Raw genomic sequence first — 10,016 nt, 5'->3', positions numbered from 1 at the left:
ATTTTCTTTGTTCCATTGTATCTTCTTTGCTCCTTTGTCAAAAATTAGGTGTCCATAAACTCGTGGGTTTATATCTGGGTTTTCTATTTGAATCCTGTCTGTCTATTCTTATTCCAGTACCATGCAGTTTTGATTATTATGGCTTTGTAGTACAGATTGAAGTTTGGGATTATAATGCCTCCATTTTGTTTTTTCTTAGATATGAGGGTTTTGGCTATTCGAGGTCTTTTGTTGTTCCATATGAATCTCATCAACATTTTTTCTATTTCTTTGAAGAATGTCATTGAGATTTTTATTGGGATGGCATTAATCTGTATATTAATCTGTATATTGCTTTTGGCAGGATGGCCATTTTCATGATGTTAATTCTCTTGATCCATGAGCAGGGGATGTCTTTCCATTTCATGGTGCCTTCTTGTATTTCTTTTAACAAGAACTGATTAATTTTTAAAAGTGAAATGAAGCAATGCACAATTTACTCATGCTACATTTCACCATTTTGATTTGTTCCAAGATTCTGGTCTGCAACAATCTCTTCTTGTCTCTGTATTCATTAACAAATATATGCAGTAGTCAACCCATCTTTTCTTAGGATAGACACATTCCAAGACCCCCAGAGATACTTGGGTAATATTGAATCCTCTATATATTGTGATTGTTTCCATATATATATATATATATATATATATACACATTTATGATGAAGTTCAAATTAAAACTAGGTTAAAAGCAATAATAGTAAAATAGAACAATTATTGCAATTTAGTGTGATAAAAAGCTATGTGAATGGGATCTTTATCACTCCTTTTCAAAATATCTTAGCGTGCATAATATTTTTGGACTGTAGTTGGACACGGCTAACTGTGACTACGAAAGTGAAACCTCAAATGAGGGGGATTAGCATGTTTACAAGAACAAGAAATTTGCCAAGATTGTATCAGGTCATGGACATTTGTTGGAAGGACCAAAACAACTTCCTTGCACCCCCAGTGAGGGCTGTCAGAGTTGGGGCCCAGCAGCTTCGCAAGGAGACAGCCTTGGTAGACACCTACTCTCCACCTCTTTTTCCATCTCTATTCTCACTTTCCTCTTTCTGTCCAGGGTGCTTTTTCACTCAGTTTCCTCCTGTTGCCTTTTCTTTGTGTCTGTCTATTTCCATGGAACCCTGTAAGCTGCTACTTCTAAACACCCAGAAGGTCTGATAGTTACCCTCTCAGAAATTGAGTGCCCATATGGTCCTGGCTATTTGTTTCAGGTACTACTCCTGATCCATGCAGCCAGGGGACAATCCATGGCCTTGTGTGGGATAAGCACATTCACCTGCATGCTCAGAAGAGGGATGTGGCCATGTAGGTCCCAGAGCACAGACTTTTACAGAGTCTGCAGGTGTCTTAGTGCTTCATAATTATCCCTTCACCTATGAAGGGATTTAAATCCCCTAAATATTTCTTTTCTGTTTTCTAGATTTTATCTATTTGTTGTCTCTGACTTGCACTTCCCTTCCAGATTGTGAAGTTTCACTTTTCCTCTTTGTGTGTGTGCAAAAAACAAGAATCCTGATCCAGTCACTTGTTACTTGAGCCAGAGGAGATTTATTATTTTTAATCTAAACGATGCCTGTTATAACAGGAATGTCTTATGCATCAACAAAGATATTGTCCAAACTTGTGGAGTTGGCAGTCGTTTGCTTTTACTACTTGTCATTGTATCCAGCCTTCGAAGGACTTAGGATGGAGCCTCAGAGGCTTTTTCTCTGAAAGGGTGGAGACATGTCCCCGTCCCCTGTGGCCTGTCACTCCAGCATTTGCTGTTGGGAGAGCTTTATCGTTCCCATAGATCTTGAAGGCTGCCATTCAAATGTGCTTTACCAAATGTTCATGGGCACCGTGTATTTCAAATACTCTATTCTCTAGCTGCTAGCAAGCAAGAATGAATGTGAAGCCAGCTAGTGTCTAGCAACCATACATCCTCAGCATGGTTGATATTACAACATATATTATCATCAATAAAACAAGAGCGCCCCTTTCAGTACAAGATTCATATATTATCCAAGGATAATATCCAATCATCTTCAAAGTATGGGAACTTACTAAAAATGCAAATTCTCAGGTAACATCCTTACCTGTTGAAATGGAAACTCTGGAGGTTAGGTCCACCAATCTGTGTCTTAATAGGAAACACTGCTATTAGTTTGATTACGGGATAATTTCATGTTTGCAAGTACTACTGATCAAGGTAAAAGTCAAAATGGATACAGATTGCAGACGTTTAAAGTCATACAGGACGAAATCTTATGTGTGTTTGTATATGTTGTAAGTACATATCTCATATATTCCCTTCATACATTTCATATATATATTTCATATATACACCAACATTTTATATATGATGAAATAGTCTTTATCACATATAAAAATACTCTAAAATATTCTTATTTATAATTTATTGAAAGTATGTTTTGCACATTACACATATACATATGGGAAATAATCCTTGGGAATTACTATGCAATTTGAAGATGGTGTTTGTTGGGGGACTTGAATAATACCCTTCTTTTCTGCCTTGAATTCACAATTATTAATAAGATAAAGTGGATGGGGTTGAAAATTGACACGCTAACTTTATTACCAACTAAGACCAGGTTGAAGAATATGGATTGTGTTAGTGGAAACATGTACTTGCTATACTAGGAAACCATCCTTTGGGAGACAGAGAGAAATTAGGAATGCCACACTTTACCTTGGAACTATCAAAGAAGCATCAAGAATGGGGATGAACTATTTCTCCTTAATAATCTTAGATGCTTAATCTTTTTTTTTAAGGTTTATTTATTTATTCGTACAGAACAGGGGTCTGTACAGTCCAGAAATGTGGAGGGTGAGAGGATTCACCATAGACAGAGTGGGGAGCAGAACAGGCCAGATTGACAAAGTGCAGTGGGTGGGTCAGGAGAGGTCTGCCGCGCCATGTGGTCACCTCCGGGGCAGGCAGGGATCGAACTCATACGGAAGTGGTTTTAGCTTCTTTGTGCTCTGCTTTAACCCGCTGTGCCACCAGGGAGGGCCGATGCTTAATCTTTTAACCTTCAAATCAAGAACATTACCCTCCCCACCAAGGATAGAGATCAGCACTGTAGCAGGGCCACTATGCTTCCCTGCCCCCATAGCCCCAGCCACCAGCCCTGGGTCCTTTGAATGTCTTCCTAAGGTCTCTCTAGGCCAGTTTAGGGTTTAACACTGAAGGCACTGAAATGTGTCAGAACAGTCCTCTGTTAAATGATAAACCTAAGGCCACTCTGACCCCATGATTGTAAATGGGCATTTCTTTCCGATCCCAAATTATGTCTAATCACATTTTCCAACAGAGCATTTCAGAAACTCTTCAATAAAATTAAATGACCCACTAGGAGCTTACAATTCTATGCAGTGTAAAGAAAATTCAGTAATAGAAAGCCAACAATTTAGGAATGCCCAGATTTAAATAGAAAGGACCCTCATTATCGAATTCTCAGGAAGAATTTAAAGTTCAAAGACTAAATTTCCTTGCCAAGTTAAAGTTGAAAGAAGCTAATCTCATAATCAAAATATCTTACTTTTATGAGTTAAAGTTCAAGGAAATTAAAGTCTGAAATTCACCCTCTTCAGTTTCTTGCTCCACTTAGACTCAAACAAAGGGATTTCAGATGGTCAGGGGCAATGGGATTCTCTCAGGAGCTGTATCCTGGATTCTCACTGGTGTAAAGTCTTCAGGGCCTTGGCAGTTTTATGATTGCAATGGCAAACGTAAAACCTTCTCAACTGAGGCCCTCCCTGGTGGCACAGCACTGCAAGCCAGCTGCACGCACTTCAGTGTGAGTTTGAACCCTGGTCCTGGAGGTAATCCACATGGCCAGCAGACCTCTCCTGTCTTGCCTGCTGCTCCCCTCAGCAATGTACTTTGTCGATCTGCCTGTTCTGCTCCCCGCTCCTCTCGTGAATCCTCTCACCACCTCTGCTCATCTGTATCTCAGCTCTGTATGCATAAATAAATAAATAAATAAATCTTAAAAAAAAAAAAACAAAAAACCCTTAACTGAAAGGTTTTGATCAGTTACTAGAACACATAGATTATCACAGCATAACCTTGACATGTTCCCTCACCCCTGGCAAAGAATGTATCTTTAAACTATAAGCAGGCTCCGTTGAGCTCTTTTTAAAACCAGACTTGGCCCCTGAGCATGTTCTCAAGAGTGGCATTTTAGTGAGAACCCTGCTAAGTATATATAACCAAACCCCCCACTCTTGATATTTTCAATATCTAATCAGGTTCTTCATCTTCCATCACCCCCGAGGGCTGTCTGATCAGCCTGGTCAAACTTTAGCAAGAATACTGTCAGGATGATTTAACCCAAATCTCCCCCCTACTCCTCGTAGTAACTTTCCACACACTGACTCCTACTCTGCTTCTTGGCTATGGTCCCAGTTTTCCTTATACTTGGAGTGGAGCCCAATCTCTCTTCCATATGGTAAATCTTCCTCACAGTGGTCCCTATACCGATTGTGACAGTCCTCTGAAGAAAATCTCTTATTATTCGTTAACAAACGCTTGAATTTCTTTTCCCTTTAGCACCTCCAATTAAGAAAAACATCCAATCATCAGCAGTCTTCCTAGGAAAAATCCTGTCTTCATACTTCAGTATTTAATGCTAGCTAAGGATCATTCTATCTGAGAGAAGACAAAGGAAGTCTTGGCTGCCACTTCATTGTTCTACAGCTCAATTAACATCAATGGTCTGAATCTACATTTGGTGAACTAATCCTCCATTAAAAGGAAGTTCCTAGCCAAGGGTGATTTTGATACCAGAGTCACGTAAACTGTGGTGGGCCATGCCTGTGCACACCCCCTCGCTTCCTGAGAAGGGTACAGAGACACTTCTGCCTCCTTGCAGTGCTTATGAATTGCTCCTATGGTTCTGAAATGTTAGGTTTCACTCAGGCTGCGTCCTTCTGCTCTACCTTGTCGGCAGATATTTTCAATTCTGGGTTGCACATGGGTCTACCGCTGCCTCTTAGGCTGGAATTGTTTAGAATCAAGAGTCTTCTAGAGAAAAGTTTCAATTTTCATGTTCACATTTGTTTCACTTGAATTGTCACAACTACTGATTCCGGCCAGGAGACTCTGATCTTTCTTCTTCTTCTTCTTTTTAAAGATTTATTTATTTATGCATATAGAACTGGGGTACAGGTCAGAGGTGGTGAGAGGAATAACCAGAAACAGAGTGGGGAGCAGAACAGGCAGATTGATGAAGTACACTGCTGACGGGAGCAGTGGGCAAGACAGGAGAGGTCTGCCATGCCCTGGGAGCCACCTTCCTGACTGGGGATAGAACTCTCGATGCTGCTGCTGTGGCTGTTGATAGCTTCTTAGTGCCGTGCTTTAACTCATTGCATGCCAGGGAGGGCCCAAGAGACTCTGATCTTCTAAAGCTTTTTCCTCTATGGCTTGGAAAGAACCAAAACTTTTATCTTGACTTTTCAAGACGCTGTGTTTTCATTCATTCATTCTTTTTTTTTTTTTTAAGATTTATTTATACATACAGAACTGGGGTACAGGCCAGACTGGGTGGAGGGGCAATGAGAGGTTCACCAGAGACAGAGTGGGGAGCAGAACCGGCTGACTGACGAAGTACACTGCTGATGGGAGCAGCGGGAGTGTCAGGAGAGGTCTGCCGCTCCATGTGGATCACCTCTGGGGCCAGGAATTGAACTCACACTGAAGCAGCTGTGGCTAGCTTGCAGTGCTGCATCCTTACCCGTTGTGCCACCAGGAAAGGCCCACTGTGTTTTCTTAAATTCTGAATTCCATAATTTTTTTTGGCATGTTCCTCAGGGCCCAGGCAGTATTCAATCTCTACCTATAGTATATTACCTTGAAATACACTTGTTTATACCTCACTGTTTTCCACTCTTGTACCGAGGGCAGGTCTCATGGATGCAAAATTAGTCCTTCTGAACTGTGCAAACCCTGAGGATATCATGGTTTGTGAGTCTTCACCCATGTGCTTACAACTTCAAGACAAGACTCAGAACACAGCAACAGAGTTTAACAAAGGGACCAATGGGGGAAAAGAGAGAGTTTCTGAAGCCAGGCTGGCTAACTGCCCTGCCCCAGATAGTGTCCACATTGTCCAAAGCAAGATGTCAAATGTGCAAGATGCCATTGTCCCTTTGACGAGAATCTGGAGCTGGTGGCACACTGAGTACTGCAGAACTCCCAGCCCCCTCTAGCTCTGTGTCAGGGTTTCTAGTTTGTTCCTAGATTGGAGCTGGAGATGGCAGAAGGCTACACAATTTTCTCCATGCCTTGTCTCAGGACAGTCCAAAACTTTCAAATTTGGAGAAGTTAGCTTTCTCAGGAACCTGTTTAAATGCATGAGAGTGCTGAGTCCTTTTGGTGATAAAACTTTCCAGCACTCTCCATGCAGGCCTCTCCCACCACTCCCATACTCCAAGTCCAAAGTGGTTTTTTTTTTTATTATTATTATTTCTTTCTTAGAATTGGTAGCCCTGTTTAAAAAATCAGGCCCTCATAAGGTCCCCAAGTAGCCTTGTAGCCCAAGGTTTGAGATGTTTCTTCATATATCCTCAGCACTTAGGCAGAACGCAGTAAATATTTCTGGACTGATTATTCTGGGGGGCCTCTTTTCTTCCCTTTCCTTCTCTGAGAGTCCAGCTGAGAATGGAATGAAAGGAAAATGAAATAAACATCTCAGGCCCTGCAACCCACCAGGGTCAAGATATTCACAGGCTGTTTTGAATCAGAGCAGACCCTTCTTTGTGTTCTGCCAAGGCACCGGAACTAAGAGCATAAACAGAGGCAGAGAGTAAGAGGGCTTGAGAACACAGGGAGTGTCTCTAGGTGACATTTTATCAAGACCCACAGCTTTCAACAGTAAACTTCCAGTAGGAACACTTTCTAGGCTAACCCAGTGTGTGAGCTTCAGTACATAGGATCACATTATCAGCCCTGCGAGGAAGGAGCTTTTGACAAGTTAAAGCCCATCAGAGCCAAGATCAAGTCCTCCAAATAAACTTCTTCTTTAGCTTATTTTCAGAGTTCTACTGCCTGGAGGGGGAGGGAAGAGATGGGGAGACAAATGGTCTGTCTAGTCAGATATGGGGTTGGGGCTAGGAAAAGGGGCGCAAATCTTTCATCATTACTTCTCTGTTACTAGACAGTATAGGAATCTGATTTCAGATTAGATTTTCAACTTTTCCCATAAGTGTTCAATGGAGATCAAGGGGTCTGACTCCCCTCAGGCCTCAGCAGCAGACTACTGGCTTCCTCTGTTGAGCTGGCCAATTGCCTTCTAGACAGGAATCATTACTGCTTGGACTCTGGTCTCTACACAGTACTGGGGGAGGCCAGACTACATTTGGATACATGCTGACTAGAACATTCTCTCTCATTTCTCTCTCTCTTAGCTCTCCCTTCCTGTAAATAAATTCTCTTATTGGCGTTTCTTCCTGTGTGTCTTCTTTTGAGGCATGTCCTGCAGTCATAAGTGTGAAGGTGAGGACCCACTAACGGGACTACCCCTTTCCCTAGGGTTACTATAGTTCAGTAGTCCCTTAAATCTATTGCTAATTATTAAGCTACATATGCTTAAAATGACACTATCAATCCAGTCACAGGAAAACAGTAACAGGAGCATCTGTAAAGGCTCTCACATTCTGAAAGATGGCTGAATTTGGACCAATTTATGTTGTAAGTCCTCACTCACTAACAATGCAGGGACTACAGTGGAAAAATGCAGAGGCATCCTGTTTTTGTAACAGGGCCAAACCAGGATTGGTGCTAAATCTGCCCTAATATTGCTTAAAAACAAACCTTGAAAGTATCAAGCAGATTTATCAGGAACTTAGCTGTCTGCTAGACTAAAGCTTTATATTTCCAGAATTAAAAAAAAAAAAAAGAGCATGCCAAAGATAAATCTTATTTCAGGCATCCAGTCAGAAATTAGTGGGCATGTGAAGAAGTAGAAATACGAGCTCCATACTCAGGAGAAGAATCAGTGAATAGAAACAGTCACAAGAATGACAGAAAACAGAGAATTAGCAAAAAAGTACTTTTTACAAAGCTAATATAAATATGTTCAACAATTCAAAGAAACATGAAAAAAGGGAACAGACACACATAACTTATAGGAATAAAAACATAGAAATGCAATAAAAAATCACCTGGATAGGATTAGTATATTAATTTAGAGATTTCAAGAGGAAAGGATTGTGATGTTGAAGACGTAACAATGGAAATTTGTCCCCAAAAATTTACATTTACGCTTTAAGAAGGAAGAGGTGAGCAAATGAAACCCCTACGAGTACAGAAATCAATGAAATAGATACTTAGCAAAAATAGAGAAAATAAAACAGAACAAAGACTCTTTCAAAAGTGAAAAGTTATGTTTAGTTAGACTGATCTCAATCAAAACAGAAGACACAAATTAATAACATCGGAAATGAGAGAGAGATGGTGACTACTGACAAAATGGACACATTTCAAAATTTTGTGTGTGGACAAAGTCGTTGATGAAGGCCTTGAAGACACCAGAGGTCTTTATAAACTGAGTCTTAAACTGGTTTTTGAAGCACCAGATGAGGGAAAGAAATGGATGACCGTAGTAGTTGACAAACTAAAGACTAGCAAGCTACATCTTGGATAACCCTTGTAAAAATCTTAACTCCATAGTCTAGTTGGGAGCTATGTACCAGTGTAGAACAACAATTCAATCCAGATTTCAAGTTCTCACTGGTGTGTAAAGGGTAAAAATTATATATACACTTCCCGGAATCCCTTACTGACATTCCCTGTCTTCACCTAGTCTCTAGCACTCACAAATTTCTGGAGGCCTTTGAAACTCCTCTACTGTAGAAAATAATCTCACTCTCTGCTTTCTTATATCTACAATATTGTTCCCTTCACCATCTCCCTCAATCTGGCCATGTCCGTAAGAAACATGAGCTGCCAATACTTCAACTCTCCAACCTCATTTACAAAAATCCCAAAGGAATGTTTTTCGTATTGATTTTGACAAGTTCTTATTTCCAGAATCCAATTATTTGGATTTTGGCCATGTCTTTCTCTTAAAATAGAGAGGAATATGGTTCTTACTTAAAATAGCTGCCAGGGACCAGGATCACTGATCGTTCACTCTGGGATTTGTCCTATTTTTTTAATTGTAACCTTTTTGTGTTAGTTGCTTCTTTTACATGTAAATGAGTGGAAGTAATATGAGACAGAGAATCAACAGCTCTGGACTCTTGTCCTCTACAGTAGTAATTCACGATGTGACCCAGGACTTTTGTTCCTTCTCTTTAGCTCTCAGTTGCTTCTGCTGTGATCTGAAGGATTAAAGAACACTTGCCATTGATTCCTGTCTCTATTAGGGGCCTCCCCACGGAGCATACCTTTCACCAAACAAGGAAAATATATGCTGTTTACTAACCTCCTCTGCAGCGTGGGTAGCGACTAATGACCTGCGTCCTGCTGGTCAGATGTGCCCTGCGCAGAGTCTGAGTCGAAGGAATCAAGGACAGCAGACGATACTACTGGGCTGGCAGCACTGGAGATAGGCTGTGTCCTTGTACAATAGCCACCTCCATGCCAGCCAAGAGGACCGGTGTCTATGAAAGTGGCAATAATTTCATATTTCTCGTTTTCATTCCTCAATTTTTTTTCTCAAAGTCTATGATATCAGACGTTGTCCCTAGGGGCAAAGTTCTAGATGCTGTGATTGTCACTAGGTGACCAGTAGGTTGCAGAGTCTTTGGGAGATTTTGTAAGATCAGGCAAGTGTGGAGTTGTGTAGAAATGTAGAGGACGGGTTTTGGACCAATCAAAGGGTTATGCAGAGTGCTTGGCTGATCTCAGGCAGAAGGAATTCCTGGCTATGTCAGCTGAGCTCCAGTTCACAGGACATCCTTGTAAGGAGAGGGCTGACAGAAACTAACCAGTGGCTCTAAGGGCCAGTACTCTTC

The sequence above is a fragment of the Condylura cristata genome, unplaced genomic scaffold (assembly GCF_000260355.1).
Source record: "Condylura cristata isolate star-nosed mole 26May11 unplaced genomic scaffold, ConCri1.0 scaffold00018, whole genome shotgun sequence".
NCBI classification, from domain to species: Eukaryota; Metazoa; Chordata; class Mammalia; order Eulipotyphla; family Talpidae; genus Condylura; species Condylura cristata.
Note: the sequence above shows the minus strand (reverse complement) of the source record.